This window comes from Cervus canadensis, chromosome 31 (genome assembly GCF_019320065.1).
Source record: "Cervus canadensis isolate Bull #8, Minnesota chromosome 31, ASM1932006v1, whole genome shotgun sequence".
NCBI lineage: Eukaryota > Metazoa > Chordata > Mammalia > Artiodactyla > Cervidae > Cervus > Cervus canadensis.
In genome coordinates this window covers 5,754,754-5,760,731 of record NC_057416.1, presented here as the reverse complement: position 1 = coordinate 5,760,731, position 5,978 = coordinate 5,754,754, and positions in this window count along the sequence as shown.

Here is a 5,978-nt window from a genome sequence, read left to right as displayed (position 1 = left end):
GAGGCTCAGGTGGGTGATGTAGCCTCCCTCTGATCACACAAGCAGATATGCTCTTACCCCGCGGTGCCCAGACTCTCCAGGGTCAAGCTCTACCTGGGAGACACACCCTGCCCGCAGCAAGCTCTCTTCCTAATTTCAAGAATGAGGAATAAGAGAGCAAGTCCAATGCTCAGAACCCAATGACTGGCCAGCATGACATCGTCACTGTGTGGGAGAAAAGGTGCTCTGATGGCAAACAGGCACATTTCATGATGATGCTCCTCGCATCAGATGTCATCAGGGGAATGCACATTTAAACAGTAGGGAGATGCCCCACATCCCTAGGAAAATGACCGGATCCAGACACTGACTTCCCCAAAGGCTGGTGAGGATGTACAACAGCAGGAAGGTCTCAGTCATTGTTGGTGGGAATGCAAAATGGTACAGCCACTCTGGCACTTTCTTAGAAATTAAACATACTCTTACCACACGGTCCAGCAATCATACTCCTTGGCATTTCCCCAAAGGAGTTGAAAACTTAGGTCCACACAAAAATCTGCACACAGATGTTTTTATCAACTCTGTTCATACTTGCCAAAACTTGGAAGCAATCAAGGTGTCTGTCAGAATGTGAATGGCTAAATAAACTGTGGTCCCTCCAGACAATGGGATATTATTCAATGATAAAATCAAGCCATGGAAAGGCATGGGGAAACCTTAAACGCATAGGACAAAGTGAAAGAAGCCAATCTGAAAAGTCTCTATGCTGTGTAACTCCAACTCTGTGACATTCTGGAAAAAGCAAAATTATAGAGACTGTAAAGATCGGTGGTTTTCAGAGATTGAGGGATGGTGGGATGAAGAGGTGAAACATAGAGGGCTTTTAGGGCAATGAGAATACTCTGAATGATGCTATAGTGGTGGATACACATCCTTATACACTTGTCCAAACCCATAGGATACACAGCACCAAGAGTGAGCCCTAGGATTTGTCAGTGGAGGTTCACTGAAACAAATGTAGCATCTGGTTCAGGATGTGGTTCATGGGAGAGGCCATGGTACAAAGGGGTCATGGGGAATCTCTGTACCTTCCATTCAACTTTGCTGTGAACCTAAACTGCTTAAAAAGAAGAAGAAGAAGACTATTAAGAGAAACAAAACAGAGTCACAGGTGTCCTGGGCTTAGGAAACATGGACCCCAGTGACCTGAGCACAGACAGCTTCAAGCAGGGTTGCACCATCTTAACAAGCACAAAAGCAAATCAAAGTGATGTATCCAGCTCGTGGCTATGGAGGACACCTCCTGCAAAGAAGCAAAGAGAGCTGATCACGAGGAGGAGAAGGGCTGGAAGGCTTCCTGGAGCAGGAGGACTTGCAGGGATGAGGGTTCGGGGCTGGAGGAGGAGGCAAGATCAGGGCCTGGACCCAGGCCTCTTTCTGGGCTGGCTGGGCTTTTGCCTCTGGATTCTATTTGCCTGCTACCCTCCCGGCCTCTTCTTTTTCTGACGATTGTTAACAAATTGGTTTCTTCCACCTCCAGGCAAGCTGTGCTTTGGTGAGGAGCCAAGAAAAATATCCACTGAATGCAAACCAGGCTCGCAGAACATGCCCAGCGAAGTGCACAGGAAACACTCTGTCCTCTGCCAGCGAGCGCCAAGACGGCCTCTCCTCTCTGCTTCCTTGAGGCCCCAGCCGCAGGTTTGCAGGGACCGCACCTCCCCGGGCCTGCGGGGAAGGACAGGAGGGCCCTGGGAGCCCCCCACACACCCTCAGCTGGGATGTTCCCAGAGCACACGCAGAGGAAGGTCCTCCAGCCCTGGGAGAAAGCTCAGTCCCCCAGGGGCCATCCCAGAGAACACAGCCTGCAGATTATAGGCGTCCGGGGGTGCGGGCCACAGCGGGGTCAGAGGAAGACACGCTAAGTCCCAGGGCCTGGGCTGAATTCCAGCCTCTCCCCCGCCCTGCACCCCGCATCCCAGACCTTGCTGCTCCTGCCCAGACAGGGGCGTCAGGGCAACACAGCCTGGATTTCAACCCGGCTCCCCCCGGTTTGCCCTCGCTGCAGCCTGTCCCCAAGGCTGGTTACCATCCGGGCTGGGAAGCTATCGCTTCTCCCCCACGACCGGCTTTTCACCAGCCATCCTGTTCAGGGTTAAGGTGATGGGTGCTCCGGTGCCTTCCTGGCTTTGCACCTCCGGAGCCTTCCCCAGCATTCAGAAAGGCGCTGGACCAGGCAGTGATCCCCTTTCTTCAAGGGAAGGTTGTTTCTTTTTTTTTTTTTTTCCCTTTAATATATGTTTATTTAATGGGAGGATAATTACAAAATTGTGATGGCCCCTGCCAGACGTCAGTGCGAGCTGGCCACAGGCACACACATGTCCCCTCCCTCCTGCAAGCCCCCCATCTCCCCCTCCCAGCATCACTCCAGGTTGCCGCAGAGCATCGCCTGGGGTGTCGGGTCAGGCATCCAACTCCACGGGCAGGTGCTGTCTCAGCCTGGGCGCCATGGGTGCCAACAGAGGAAGCCCGCCCGCTCACCCGCCTGCACCCCTCACCCCGGAGGCTGAGCTGCGGCACCTGGATGCCAGGGCCCGCCCGACGGAGAGCGGCTCCACCCGACCCGAGCGGCTTGGCCCAGGCCCAGGCCCCATGGGCGTGAGTGGAGTCCGCGGGCCTCCGGAGTCTGATCTGAGCAGCACCGGGCTCTCGGCGCCGTGGGGCTAAGATCGGTGGAAGGTTCTCCATCCCGGGTGCTGCTTCTCCGCACAGGGGATGACCTGGCATTTGGGGTCTCCCAGCGAACATGAGCCCCCCGCGGCGGCCAGGGCCTCAGCCGCCTGGCTCCCACTGCACCCCGGAACCTAGCACCTAGCACCCTGCCTGGTTCTAACACTCTCAGTACTCAAGACACGCTTATGGAATAAAGAATTTTCAGTGTCTTATTTCTGCAATGGCACAGCAAGGGGGCTCCAGCTGGCCCCTTGGTCACCGTGAGCCCCCAGTGAGGAGCATCTACAGAGCCTGAGGAGAGGGGGCCTGGACGTGCCCCCCACCCACCCCCAGAGGGGGTGTGTGCAGCCCCTGAGGGACCCCAGTCCCCCCAGCTGCCCCCCACCTCCCCCGGGCCCCCGCAGGCCAGCCCATGACTCAGAAGTTCAAGAGGTTTGATGGCAACTTCAGCTCACATTCAACAGGGATAGCCGTTATCCAGGCTCTGGGAGAAAACCCACAAAGCAGAACAGCCTCCCCATGGATGCACCCTCTTTGCTCTGATCTGGCCTCTTTGTGCATCTAGAATCGCTTTCCCCACCTCCCCTTCCTCCCTGCGATGGCACCCACAGCTTTGATCCCGAGGGTCTCCTCTATGCTTTAGCTGGGAAGATACACCCCATCGGAAGGGAAGCCCCTTGGCTTCCCACGTTCTCTTGCTGAAAGTAGTTGGGATCTTTGCTCACCCTCTCTTCTATCTCCGGTCCTCGTCCTTACAAAATCCCGTCTCCCACCCTGGCCCCTCCATCCCTTCCTGTTTCCTCCTGACCGTCCTATGTGAGTTACCCCCACCACCTCTCTCTCCAGGTGCTTCTGCTAAGATTCCACACCCACCTGCATGTCCACACAAACAAATGTTGCTTCGAAACATTCCCCAGTCCCGCTGCCTCCTCAGACCATCCTCTCTCCCTTCCCTGCCACGTTGCCAACTCCAGCTCCGTCAACTGACATCACCTCCATCCTCCAGGCTCTCTTGGAGGCTAATCCTAACCGTATCCCCTTCTCCTCCCGCATTCAATCTTTGCCAGCATCAGGGTCTTTTCAAATGAGTCAGCTCTTTGCATCAGGTGGCCAAAGTATTGGAGTTTCAGCTTCAGCATCAGTCCTTCCAATGGACACCCAGGACTGATCTCCTTTAAGATGGACTGGTTGGATCTTCTTGCAGTCCAAGGGACTCTCAAGAGTCTTCTCCAACACCACAGTTCAAAAGCATCAATTCTTATGTGCTCAGCTTTCTTTATAGTCCAACTCTCACATCCATACATGACCACTGGAAAAACCATAGCCTTGACTAGACGGACCTTTGTTGGCAAAGTAATATCTCTGCTTTTTAATATGCTGTCTAGGTTGGTCATAGCTTTGCTTCCAAGGAGTAAGCGTTCTTTTAATTTCATGGCTGCAGTCAGCATCTGCAGTGATTTTGGAGCCCCCAAAAATAAAGTCTGTCACTGTTTCCATTGTTTCCCCATCTATTTGCTGTGAAGTGATGGGACCGGATGCCGTGATCTTAGTTTTCTGAATGGTGAGTTTTAAGCCAGCTTTTTCACTCTCTTTCACTTTCATCAAGAGGCTCTTCAGTTCCTCTTCACTTTTTGCCATGGAGGGGTGGGGGGGGGCGGGTGGTGGTCATCTGCAGTACAGGTACCTGATGCATAAGACTCAGATATCCTCTGTCTGGAGTGCTGGTCAGAGAAATCTTTTTTTTTTTCCTTTCCCTTCCAACATACCCCCAAGTCAGTCCTTCTGCAGAAAAACAAAAAAGCAATTCTAGGACATGTCCACTAATAATAGAAACAATTACACTTTGTCCAATAATGTATAATGAGGTTGTTTAAAAAACCTTCTTTGTAACACTTGGCAATTTTCAAGATACTTTCTCATCACGCTTTGGCTGCCTCCCAGAAAGAGTCTATTTTTATCTGAAAATATACACAACGTCTATAAACTTGGGGTGAAAAATAAATGCATCGTTGAGCAGCAGGGCCTGGATCTCCATGAGGAGCAGCCAAAGGCAAAGGGCAGGGCTTGGCTTTGCATCAAGCGGGCCTGCTGTGACCTTGGCAGGGGTCCTGCCTGACGCCTCAGTCTCCTCATCCGGGAAGTGGGCCGGATGCTAGCGCCTGTCTTGCATGGAGCTCATCAGGGCTCTTGAGGTCACACAAGGATCCTGCCTACCATGGTGTTTGGCATGTGAGACTCAAGATAAATATTAGCTACCAAAAAAGGGAAGAAAGAGAGGAATCCAGTTGAAATCCTGTTGCAGTAAAGCTCCACACCGTAGTTTCTTTCCCGTCTGTAGACCATCAGCCCTCAGCATTGTTTCATGGCCCCCTGCCCTCATCGTGGGGTGTGCTGAGCCGTGTCCAACTCTTTGTGACCACATGGACTGTAGCCCACCAGGCTCCTCTGTCCATGGGATTCTCCAGGCAAGGATAGTGGAGTGGGTTGCCATTTCCTCCTCCAGGGGATGTTCCCCACGCATGGATCAAACCCACGTCTCCTGTGTTGGCAGATGGATTTAGCAGGCACTCACATTTGAGCCACCACCAGTTCCCATCACCCCCTCCTACATGGCAGGAAAATATGCCCCCTCTGGGTGGGTTTTAGCTTGTCTTTCCCGCAGCCAGATGCCTACTACAAAACACAGCTTCTACAGTGATGTCCCACCTGGTCAGCATCAAGAGCAGACCTCAATCACTGGAACTTCAAATAATTACAGAGTTCAACCAGATTCGAATCAGTAGCAGCTGATGTATCGGGAGAGGACTCAGTCTATCCTGGACATGAGTTTCCTTTTGATTTTGATATCAGCAGTCATTTTTCTTACTGCTAAAACATAATGGTAGTTAATTTCTGCTTAATGTCTATTTCTAAAGGAAGTCAAATTTCTATTGAAAAAGCATGATTACTATAGGTTCTAGAAAATACCAGGAAAAAGTTTAATCATCAATCAAATTGCTAAGATGATAAGTTCCTGGTGGCAGTATTGACACTGAGAGATTAGAGTCAGAAATACACAACCAGTTTCTAGGGGAAATGCATTTGTAAATTCAGATTGTTAGATGGAGGGCAAATATATATGGTCAATACATTAGGTGATATGCTAATTGTTAAAGTCTCCACTGGGTTATTCCTATCTGCATACAAACTTAACGTTATTTCTCCCAACTAGAAATTAAAAATAAAAAAAACGAACAAAAAAAGCCAGGCATAAATGTATTTGTGTGTCG